The sequence below is a fragment of the Mustela nivalis genome, assembly GCF_964662115.1.
Source record: "Mustela nivalis genome assembly, chromosome: 6".
Taxonomy (NCBI): Eukaryota; Metazoa; Chordata; class Mammalia; order Carnivora; family Mustelidae; genus Mustela; species Mustela nivalis.
In genome coordinates, this window is record NC_139025.1 from 142,293,197 (window position 1) to 142,305,215 (window position 12,019).

The window sequence follows — 12,019 nt, forward strand, 5'->3', positions numbered from 1 at the left end:
ATTTTACAAATTCATCAAGTAGGGACTAGTTTCACAAAACCCATCAGGAATGAGGAGAAAAGTCACAAACTCATTTCGAGGGTGGGTGCAAAGATCATTTAAAAGGTTCAAACCATAACCAAATTTGTCTGTCATTGAATCAGCTGAGAAATTCTCTTTTCTTTATAATCTAAAGTATATTTTACATTTCACTGAAAAGATTTTTATCCCTCCCATTCTTCATTTTCAAATCAGCCTAGCAGGAAGTTCCAACTACCAAGCCAAGCTATTTTTCTTATTAAAGAATAATCTCTTAGCAGAATGTAAAAATTTTGAGAATATAGTTCAATATAAGGAGTTCCCTAATAAGAAAAAATGGTTGAGCACATATATACGGGGAATTAAGAAATTCATTTAGCATTAAGGTCGTACTTCTTACTATTTTATTCTCTATTTTGGGCCCAGATTTTCTCAGGAAGATACAATAGTCATTATAAATATAAACCTAAAAAAATCAGTAAAGCTGGTGTTTACCAAGTCAGCTTGAAAATATTACTATGCACTTAATAAAGCCCCATGTATTTCCTGACTACTTTTCAATCCATTAATTAGTGATTCTGTATTTTCTTTGTAGGGTATCATTACTGCCAGTAATTGGAGGCTCAATGAGTGAAAACGTATTCAAATTATATGTCCCAGCACTCAGAAATATAGGCTGGAGACTACCTGTCCCAAATTTGTTGATGCCCTCAACTAAAAGTGTTATTATTTCTTTCCATGTATCTATATTTTAATTTTCTGATTACTCTAGTAATAATACTTGAGTAATAATACTCGAGTAACTGGAAATATTGCCAGATGGGTCTGGCTTCATTTCCTGACTTGATCTCTTGCTGGTTGAGCCCGTGTTCCTTGCAGTGACTCAGTCATGAGGATCTCTTCTCTCAGCCCTTGGGGCTGTGCAGAGTCACTGTGTTTGCTATTTCCCTTCTATATTTCCTGCCTGGGCTCCAGCACCTGACTCTGTACTTAACTTTCTGGACCCTGCAGGTGCTGCAACTAGTCTCATCCTTCTGACATGCTGTTGTGCTTATTTGTTTCCATGGTTTGCCCCTTCAACAAACTGTGAGCCCCTGGGGGGCAGAAGCAATCTTATTTATGTATACCCACCGTGTTTACTCAGAGCTTGACACATTGTTGGTCAGGGAACCGGAACAGCCACCTGATGTCTAGCCACCTGCCTTGTCTGGCCAGAACAGAGTTAATAAATGAATTCGAATGCCTTTAGGTGGCCAGTGTGTGGGAGTCTCTATTTTTTTTGTTGTTGTTGTTGACAGTCACATATACATTTCATCAGCCTGGCCCCTGATCATCCTAGTCTGTGGTCCTCCTTGAGCTACTCAATATATGTTATTGTTTTGTGAGCGAATGTGTCAACAAATGTACATCTAATTGCACAGAAAATTATTATTCCAATAGTTTGGTTCTGGAAATTCCTTTAGTTTCATCTCAGACTTAAAACAGTAAAGGTAGAAAAATAAAAATGTGTTAAACAATGTACCAAAAAGCACTGTTGAGGCGGGCCTCTCTGAGCATTCTAGTAATCAAATCAGAAAGGAAAACCAATTCAGTTGTGCTGTTTGCAGAATTCAGGGGATGCAAACAAACCCATTGTGTAGAAGAGCCTAGGTTTGCATTCTGGAGAGGACCAACAATTTCTACATTGGATCATCTTAAAACAAGCACCAGGATTTTAAGAACAATAACCCTGGCCAATATTCCAGGTGCAGATTCAACAATCCATTTCTCAAGACCAATTCCAAGATGCTTTAAACTAGGGCAACGACAGCACACAAGAGAACAACCCTACAAAGTGATTCTGTGTGGGGCCACAGTGATGTTGTACTGTTTGAAATGCTCTCTTGCTCTGGTTTAATCTGGGGGAAAAGCTTAAGCATGAGCTCACCAGATGGAATTCAAAACCAGACATAAAATATTGATGATGATGAAGTATTCTTGAGAAAGGTTAAGCTTTACCTAAAAAAGTAAGTTTGGGTCTGCTTTAATTATCTGATAAGTGGGGGACCAAGGTTCTAAGATTTACCCTACCACATCTTCAATAATTTTAACTTTTTTTAAAAGGCAAAAGATTTATGCAATCTGAAGAGAAACCAGAGTATAATTTTAACTTTCTAAAAGCAACTATTACCAAATGTTCATCTTGGGCATAAAAATTTTCACCCTTGAAAACTATAATGTCTATGAAAATGTAACTTTGAGCAACTTACTACGTGCGAACACTTCCAATTAATTAGCTAGTGTTAAATACATGACTGGATATTTGAAATAACTTGTTACATAGGCTTATTATTAATAACACAACTAACTGTTGGTGTTGGTTTCCAAAGAAAGATTTTATAACAATTCTTACTTCTGAGCAATTAGAAAGGAAGACTCCTTTTCTGTTAGGGCCACTCCCTTTGTTCAAGAAACTGAAACCCTACCAACCACTGCTTTTTAAATTTTTTTTTCTGACCAACTGCAGGAAAGCATGTAGTTAGTTAAATGACAGAATTAGGAGTGAGTCACTAAGTGTGGTCTCTCTACACCAACAAAAGGGGATATGATTTCTATAAACTCTCAGGACAATTAAATGGTAGGAAGAAACCAAACTGAGCAAATATAATAACAAAGATGGATCGTGTGAACAATACAAAGAATACCGTTTTCTCAAGGCCACGTAGCAAAGTCCATATGCTTCCTTATGGCACACACTAAACATTGGCCACTTGGATAGTGGATTAAATTTTGCCTTAACCACGACATGGATTTCACCTCCTGAAAGGTCTAGATCTCTGTATTTATATCTCAATTGTTTTCCTACTTCAGCTTTTTTTGCCCCAGTAATAACAAGAAGCACCGATGAAGGCAAATGTGAGTGATGCTAGGTATCAAGCTTTTATGTCCCTGTTATCAGAGCTCACAAACTTTTTTCTGGGGCACCCAAGGGGTTCGTCCTCCCAAGATGATCTCTGAGTCCTCTGATCAGAGCTGGACTGGATTGATTCTCTGCACTTATAGACAGGAAAACCTCCTTTAACTCCACGGGCAGAGAGCCTAGGTGACTACAGCTGCCGAACTTGTCCTATTTAAATTACTCTTGCAATTCAGACAGGCACTGCGACATTGCTAACATACCTCCACGCGGCACTTCTGATACATGACAGGCGACATCAGCTGCGGTGGCAAAGGAGCACGTGGGATCTGTAGAAGACACATCCGCCATTCCAAATGGAAAAGAACAGGTGAAATTATTACGTCGCCATGCAACCCAGCATATGTTGTCTAGCATCGAAGAGCAATTGTATCTGGCAAGAGTCTAATCTAAATGTGGACAGTGAGAAATCCCTGCCTCAAAGGTTATATTCTCAATAGAGTTCTTTCTTCAAAGGCTACATATCTTGATGTTCATGTGAATTACAAAGGCAAGACTGAGTAGAAAAGAGATTCTATTTTATTTTTTCAGAAAAGTCACCATTATGGCATCATGGACAGTGCCTATAAAACTTGGTTCAGACTTGCTTATGTCAAGAAATTCAATGTCACAACAGTGTATTTTGAATTTATCTGCCACATATGTGAGTCTAGCAGCTGTTCTAAGTGCTTCTTGTGTTTACAGAATGAAGTCAAGTTGGTTAAAGCAATGATATAATTTCCTGGATGGAACATACTAGAAAGAGGCAGGCTATATATTTGAACAAGTGAAAAAAAAAAAAAAGAAAGAAAAAGCAACAACAACAAAAAAAACTTCAAGGAAGCTTGACAGAAGAGTATATTGTGGTGAGATGAGGAGGTATGACCTTAGATTTCTGTCTCTTCAGATGTTTCACTTTCTGCAGCATTTAATGATTGAAAAATGCTGTTAGTCATTTTCAGCCTGTGGTTGAGCTACAGGAACCACAGAACAGGAACCCCATTGTGGCAGGGGTTGGAAGCAAAAAGCTTTTATGTGTGGGTTCACTTACTATTTTAATTCTGTTGTATTATTAGTGGCCTTCAATGCTATGGTTACTTTCCCTATTTACTGTTCTTTCCCTTCTTCCAGTGTCCTTTATGTCCCCCTTTTCCCCCATTACCTTCCCTCCCCGAGGAAGGGGATACAGCCTGCAGGGCCACCATGGGAAAAGCCAGATTCCCCTAGGCTCAGGTGACTCTGCTCTGCCTGCTACGAACGTGTTTCATACCTTCAAGGCCGATGATTTCATGGCTCTGAGGCTAATTTTCCTCATCTTCAACGAGGGAAATTATGAACGGTTTCAAAGGTTTGTGAAAATTAAATAGGATCGGGTATTGTAGGCAGAGCCCCCAAATCGGAGAGTGGTGAGCCCTTCTGTTCATTCACTGGTAGCCACTACTGAATGCCTTCTTTGCATGAAGACTACACCTCTGTTTCCAAGTTCTCTTGTGTTCTAAATGTTCTCTCTCCTGGCCCACAACAGTTCTTACCATGCTGTTATTCTAATTAGCCAATGCTTCATAAGTGTGGATCCGTGGGCCAGGACACTGCGGTTAAGTACTTTACCTAAAACACTTAAGTATTTCTCAGAATCTATATAATAGCTGTTATTTGAATCCCCATTTATTAAAGACAAAGTGGGAATTCAGAGGCATTAAGTGAACTCTTGGGTTTATACCATCAGTTGCCAAGGCAGGACTTGGTGAGGTCTTTCTGACTCGGAGCCCAGGCTCTTAACCACCAATTATAACAATTAAATTCTCCAGTTGACAGGCCACCCACTCCCATCACCTATAGAACGCCAGGTCTGTCCCACACTCTTTTATATCTAATTCCTGCTCTTCCAAGGGGGTGGCCGGGTGTGAAGTTCTGACCTCCTGGAGGCAGGGATCTGGCCCTTTTCCTCCCTAACCACCGAGTGTCTTGCAAGGTCGACTCAGAACACAGAAGACACGGGCTCCTTGGTGGAGGGGAAAAGAAACCGCCAGGCGGAGATCAAGAGGAAATAAAAGTGCAAGAAGAGCACAGCAGGAAAAGGAGAGGAAGGAGGAAGAAAGTTCATGGGAAGGAACCAAGGGCAAATATTTGCTGAACGCTTTAGGGCCAGTCATGGGACCCAAGGATCTCTAAGGGTCTCTGAGTAGGAGTACTCAGCGCACTGGGCACGGAAATCGGCCTAATCTCTCCAGACCAGGAGCCAAGGCTCAGCAAATAAAGAGCTTAGCGCATCTGGGTGGCCGAACTTGGAGCCGCCGTCTTGCAAACATGGCAGGGGCTTAATGGGGTGCCTGGTCCTGGTACCTCCTGCCCCGGTCAGGGTGGTAAAAACGCAGCTTGCTCTCCCCACTGATCCCTTCAGGAGCGATGGCCCCAAGCACTCCTCTGAGTATCCGCGGAGACACGTTACTCAGCCATTACAAGTTTGCAAGTCACACTTGTTCTCTTTCCTCACTTTGAACACAGACTGCTGGGGCGCATTTCCTTTTTTGGCGAGCGAAGCCAGACCAGTGCGTAAGAGCGATCTCTTCCTCTTCGCTCCGCCGGCGGCCCGCCGGGGCCCAGGGGCAGCCGGCGGCGGAGGCCCCCGGCCGCCTCGCGACCGCGCTTGGGGGGGGGGGGCGGTCGCTCCAAGGTGAGGCGCGGCCGCTTCCGCCCCCTGGAGGCGGGGCTGGCGGGCGGGGGTCTAGGAAGTCGGACTGCGCGAGACGTGCCCCCGCCCCCGGCGCGTCCCGGCGGTTTCTGCGCGTGCGACCGACGGCCGCAGCAGGTCCCGGCAGGTGAGGGGCGCGCCGGCTCCTGGGCAGCCCCCGGGACGCGGCCTCGGACAGGTGAGGGCGGGGTCGGGCTTACCTGGCAGCGCGCCCGGCGGGGACGCGGGGGCAGCCGCCGGCTCTCTTCCGGGGCGGGCGCCTGCTCGCCACCGAGGTGAGGCGTTGGGGACCCTGAGGGTTCGGGCTGGGAATTCAGCGGAGCTCCTTCCCGGGAGCCGCGGCTTCCGGAATAAGGTGTGCGAAGGAGGGAGGCAGAAATCCGAGGGGGGCAGTCCCGGAGAGCGCAGGAAGGGCAGGCGGCTTGCCCCAGGAATTCGTGGCTTTTTAAAGGACACACCGTTGGTCCCCTCGGGGCGCAGTGGAGTTAGTCACCGCCACCGCCTGGGCTCTTTCTGCGGAGCCCCTCGTTTGTGTGGGATTTCCTGCGCTCCCTTCGTGGAGACCCGGAGGTTCAACTCTGGTTGCCAGCGCAGGCATTGGCGCAGCTGCCCAGGAGAAGAAAGCCTTAGGATAATTGTGTGGGGGTTCGAGTCTTGCACATTAAAAACAAAAATACCAGAAAACCAAAAAACCCAATACGGTGATGGTGGTGGTGAACTTGAGAGGCGATTGCTTCCGCAGTGAGTTCCTCAGCGCGCGGTCCATCTGTCAAGCAAATGGGGCGCCGAAGGCTTTTAGTCATGGTTGGGTTTCCATAAACGGGTTAGAACGTCTGAAGGAAATTCTGTGCGGTGTCTGAAGGTTTCAGCGGCGTGTAGGTAGGTACTTACCAAGTGCGGACTGGAAGTGACATTGACAGGAGTGACTTAAGAGTTACCAAGCAGCTTCCAGGTGAACCTTGGAACTTTAAAAAAACCTGCTTCCCAACGCACTGAGTGGCAAACAGGTCTACGGGTTATGATTCCTATTAGCATCCATTTTCGCTTGGGTCAGCAGCATTTAATTCAGCACGTATTTGTTGTATGTCTTTTAAGGAGGAACCTTTGTGAGAGCCAGGTTGGCGTGCCCTTTGGTAGCACAGGTGTTGATACACAGGGGCCATTTAGGGCCTTCATCTGCGCAGCTGGGTGCTCAGAAAGAGCAGGGCCTTGGGCCTGCATTTCTTAAATCTCTGGTACTAAGCGTTTAAATGCAGGGAGAATGCAAATCTTTGAAGAAGTCTGACATCCCAGCTGACAAGGATTATGAAAAACCATCCTCAAAATAAGGTTATTGGGCACTTTATCTTGTTGTGTAAAATACACAAGGTAGATATTATTCCCCCTTTTCAGGTGAGAAACCCAGGCAAGGAGGAATCTAGCAGTTTGTTGAAAGTAATTAGTGGACCTGAGAGCCAAGGGGGATATTTCTGAATGCAAAACCCATGCTTTTTCACTATTCCATGGTTCTCGGATATTTAGTGTAAGTCTGACAGATTTAATGGAAAATAATTCAAATTTATTTTCCTAAAACAATCCGTCAGTTGCAGTGACCGTTATGAATACATGAGTATTGCTTTCAGTCTCTTTGTGTGGTTAAACTATAACCAGTCTGGGCCAAGAAGATGAACGGCAGTTTTTAAAATACAAAGTTTATTATGCGTCTTTGTTAACATATTTTTAAGGACCAAATATGTCCAAGAGGGACAAATATGGTAAAACTTTGTAGGTATTCCTTGTGGATTACACATTGAAGTAACAGTTAATTTTCTTATTAGTCATATCCTTTAACACAGGTCAGCTTGATTCCATATCTTTTAGAAGAATAGAAATCACTGTTTTCACCTAGAGAGGACTTTGTGTGTGTGTGTGTGTGTGTGTTTAAATCTATAATCATATATGAATATATGTAACATTTATTTTAAAAGGTGTATCTGTTTTTCCTTAAATTTATCTCTAGAAGTGTAGAGAGTACTGCCGTGCACTTATGTGGGAAGGAATCCTAATATTTCCAGTTTAGCCTTTGAGTGAATGATCCATTACAACTTGTAATTTCTTCAAATTCCTGTCAACCACGAAAGTGATTTTCAAACTGCAATTATTAGGCTGTAGATGAGAATGAAAATAATGTAATAATTTTAATATGTTATAATAAATAAAATTTAATACATTTACATTTAATAATGTAAATGTAAACCATGAAAGTGATTTTCAAACTGCAGTTACTAGGCTGTAGATGAGAATGAAAATAGTCCTTAGACTTTTAAAAAAAATTTTTAGAAGTTTTTATTTATTTGTTTGTCAGAGAGAGAGAGAGCACAGCAGGCAGAGTGGCAGGCAGAGAGAGAAGCAGGTGCCCTGCCGAGCAAGGAGCCTGATGTCAGACTCGATCCCATGACCCTGGGATCACGATCTGAGCTGAAGGCAGCCGCTTAACCGACTGAGCCACCCAGTTATCCCTAGTCCTTAGAATTTTAAATAATATTCCCGACACGGAGAGCACTTGCTTTCTTAAACTCTTCCTTATCATTGTTAGTAATTATACAGAGATATTGAGGGGTTTTGTAATTAAATTATCTTAAGGTGTTGAAAATAAGTGTCTTTTTGGGGGGTGAGGTGGGGAAGAGAGTCTTTGCCTGTGTTGGGAGGATCACATAGGCTATATTCTGCCCAAGTTGTGCTTGGCACAATTTTTATTTTTGTTTTCATTTGACAGTGAAATCAACAACGCACCTTGAACTCCTCTCTAGGAATATTTGAAATCCTGACTAGAATGTGTTTGTAGATGTGTGCTTGGCTTGGTTAAGATTCTCTAATGGAGGGGCCAAGAGTGATGAATTAGAGAACTTTCCAGAAGACCAAAAGGGCCAAGGAGCAGAGTATGCATGAGATGTGAAGTGGGCAGATCTAGATTTTGTGACACCTGAAAGGCAAATGACTTGGGGATCTTTAAAAAAATAATGTAAAATTAGTTATGAAAGTGAATGCTTATTTAGAATGGAAAAAGATATGATCACCATTTGCTGGAAGTTTCTTTCTCTTTCAGCTGAGAACTTTGGGCAATTTACCAGAAATGCTTACATAAAAATGCTTCCTGATTGCAGCCCTCTCTCCCTGAGAACACTGAGCATCTCCTAGCAGCCTGTAGCCCTCATAGGGACCTCTGCCAGCGAGAGGCCGGAAGCTGAAGCGCCATTACCATCAAAAAGTAAGAGGGCCAACTGTGGTTGTAGGCAAAGGACTCATGGTTCACTGAGCAGGATGAAGGCTGGTCGCTGGGGTGGGAGGGATACTCAGCTTATTGGGGACTCAGGGCATTTCATATCTAGTAAACAGCCTGGAGGTAAGGCTCAGAGCTGACTTTTAGGACCTACTTTTTGCTTGGCTCTCCAGGGAGGCCTTTGGCTATTGGCTCTCTCAGTGCTCATTCTACCACTCATCGTTAATGGAGGCTTCTCTATGTCCCAGGCACGGACTATGGCAAGGTCCTATTTACCAGGGAGCTCCTACCCTCATGGAGCTGATTTCACTCTGACAGCACAGGGTCCTAGGGGCTGGCCTGGAGCCTGGGGGGCTCCTGATGGCTTGAGCTGAATTTGGAATTGTTGGTGGAGTTACCAAGATGGAAGAGTCCAGGGAGGGCATTCTAGGTGGGTGGAGGGCTGGAGACAGCCAGAGGTTCGGACCCCCGTACTCTCCTCCATGGATGCAGTGAGGCCCCTTTGGTCAGGGGTTCTCCGCATGTCCTTTCAGACCAGCTGCACCCATACAACTGGTTTTAACTTACTAGAGATGCATGTTCTCAGCCCCCATCCCAGACCCTCTGCATTGGAAACTCTGTGTCTGGGGCATAGTGATCTGCATTTTGAGAAGCCCTCCTGATGACTGCGGTGCGTGCTAAAGTTTGAGACCCGGTGCTCTTGGTATTTCACGGAACTGGTTGGGCATAGACTCCCCTGTGGAGATGGTAAGAGGGGAGTGGGATTCATGCCAATGCTAATATGCTGTGACTGTGATATGAGTATCATTTATGTTACGGTCACTGTCATTTTTGGAGTACCTGGACTGTACTCGGGCGTTGTGCTAAGAAATAGGAACTCTTTTAATCATGAACATAACCCCACAAAGCAGGGCTGTTGTCACTTACATTGAATGTGAGAAAACTGCAGCCCAAGGAGACAAGGGGAGTGTCCCCCGGCACACAGCTGGAAAGCATTTCAGCCAGGATTCCGGCACTTTCCCTCTCTTCTGCCTGGGATAGTTTTCATCTGTGTCTTTGTTGCGTGTGGGTCTTGTAGGGGAGGCTGGAAGGGAGACTTGAGACTACGTGGACTGGCCCTTTTTAACAATCATTGTCATTTGCTGACCATGTGGGTTTAACAGCTTTTCCTTTAGGGACAAATCGCCAGATGAGATAGGTACCATTTTGTCATTCCGTCCTTGGGGAAATTTCTAAAGTTTCGAAAGCAAATGGACACAAGTGCATATACGTAATTGAGCAACATGGATGTTTCCTCCTTCCCTGGTATGGTGATGGGCTCATGTGCATTCCCTCCATGGGTAGAAGGTAGCCTTGTTTTGTAATGTGGGTTTCTTCTGGGTATGGGCATGGGGACTTTCTTCTAAAGCCCAGCTCCCTGTCCAGGACACAGATATCTTGAAGATGATGGTGTGTTTGTCTATGAGGTCCTGGAAGGTACCTAGAAGAGCTATGCTTTGTATTTTCACATTTTTTTTCTTTCTGAAAACGATTGTTCTCCACAACTCTCTATATTTTGTCATGGAATACCTCCATCATTTCAGGAGGCATGAAATAGAACACAGGTGGGGTACCTGGGTAGCTCAGTGGGTTAAAGCCCTGCCTTCAGCTCAGGTCACCATCCCAGGGTCCTGGGATGGAGCCCCACATCGGGCTTTCTGCTCAACTGGGAGCCTGCTTCCTCCTCTCTCTGTCTGCTTCTCTGCCTACTTGTGATCTTTGTCTGTCAAATAAATAAATAAGATCTTTAAAAAAAAAAAGACACAGGTATAGATGTGAGGACATGTGTGAGTGTGCCAAATGGTGGTTTGCCTTTGGGTGTGGACCTCAGGTTACTGAGCCTTCGCTTCTCTGCACGCAGATATTGAGACAAACGTTAATTTGAGTGCAGGGCAGGCAGCAGAACTTAATTCTGGGAGTGCTGGCTGTCTCAGCCATGCCTTCATGCATTCACATAGTCATTTGTCGCCTGCCTGGTTGTGCTGAGTCTTAATGTCAGGCACCGGAAGAAGATACAGTGGTGGCTGGACAGATGTGATTTTTACAGAGTCCTGAGGACAAACTTACCCGCTGTGCTATGGCTGAATGGAGCCAGATGCCCTACTTCCCACAATGAGTCATCTGGAAAGGAGTTAAGAACTTATCTTAGTTCAGGAGAGAGGCTGTAGGGCTTGGCTTAAGGCAACTGGGAAGCAGAGGTGTGTGAGGGTTTAAGAGATGATCTGGGAGATTGCGTAGGTGATAGGGGGTTGTAGGAGGTTGTGGGTCAGGGTTTGTGCCTTGGGCCCCTGTGTTGGTGCTAGGACCACAAGTCAGGATGGAGTTGTTTTGAACAAATAAAAATGAGTTTTGTGGACATTGTGAGTTTGAAATGTCCGCATGACTCCAAGGTAGAGGTTTGGGTACATTGAATAATGCAGCAGAGAACCCAACTGAATAATTCAGCAGGTTGAGTAATATCAACAAATGAATGATGCCATCTCCCAAGGAGAGGGTGGAAGCGAGAAGCAGTTCACAAAGGAAACACGGGCATTTCCCCTGGCATTGGCAGGGTAGGCACAGATTCGAAGTCCTTTGATGGAAAAGGTGAAAAGAGTCTACTTCCACTTTTTCTTGAGAGGGTGGAGATAAATTCTCTGGCCCTTTTGCATGATTGATAGCCTGCTATCTGGCCCATGGGAGGAGGGTGGCAATGTGGAACAGCAAACAAGGGCTGGCCGGAGCAGAGGGGCAAGGGGCTCATTGAAAGCTCATTTGCAGCGTTTCAGCTCATATAATTGTCTTAAGGTAAAATGCTTGCCATCTGTCCTCTTTTTTTTTTTTTAAAGATTTTATTTATTTATTTGACAGAGAGAGATCACAAGTAGATGGAGAGGCAGGCAGAGAGAGAGGTAAGCAGGCTGCCTGCTGAGCAGAGAGCCCGATGCAGGACTCGATCCCAGGACCCTGAGATCATGACCTGAGCTGAAGGCAGCGGTTTAACCCACTGAGCCACTCAGGCGCCCGCCATCTGTCCTCTTAATGGGTTATTTTCTCTTGTTAAAGGTACTCACTATACAGGTGCCTGGCTCAGTGG

At 44.8% G+C, this 12,019-nt stretch overlaps 3 long non-coding RNA genes and 1 pseudogene across 5 annotated transcripts in view; all 4 read left to right on the top strand.

Annotated features, from left to right (window-relative positions):
- Nucleotides 1–12,019, top strand: part of LOC309867661 — a 743,341-nt gene that overhangs the window by 390,490 nt on the left and 340,832 nt on the right. The gene's annotated exons all lie outside the window — the stretch shown is intronic.
- Nucleotides 1–12,019, top strand: part of LOC309867660 (myocyte-specific enhancer factor 2A-like) — a 396,028-nt pseudogene that overhangs the window by 230,375 nt on the left and 153,634 nt on the right. The gene's annotated exons all lie outside the window — the stretch shown is intronic.
- Nucleotides 1–12,019, top strand: part of LOC309867663 — a 239,157-nt gene that overhangs the window by 129,360 nt on the left and 97,778 nt on the right. The gene's annotated exons all lie outside the window — the stretch shown is intronic.
- Nucleotides 5,788–12,019, top strand: part of LOC309867662 — a 49,100-nt gene continuing 42,868 nt past the window's right edge. The window contains exons 1-2 of one of the 2 annotated variants that reach the window (XR_014313293.1): nucleotides 5,788–6,000; nucleotides 8,789–8,892. This is a non-coding gene — a long non-coding RNA (uncharacterized lncRNA). The remainder of the gene's footprint in view (nucleotides 6,001–8,788; nucleotides 8,893–12,019) is intronic. The other variant, XR_014313294.1, reaches the window with a different exon arrangement.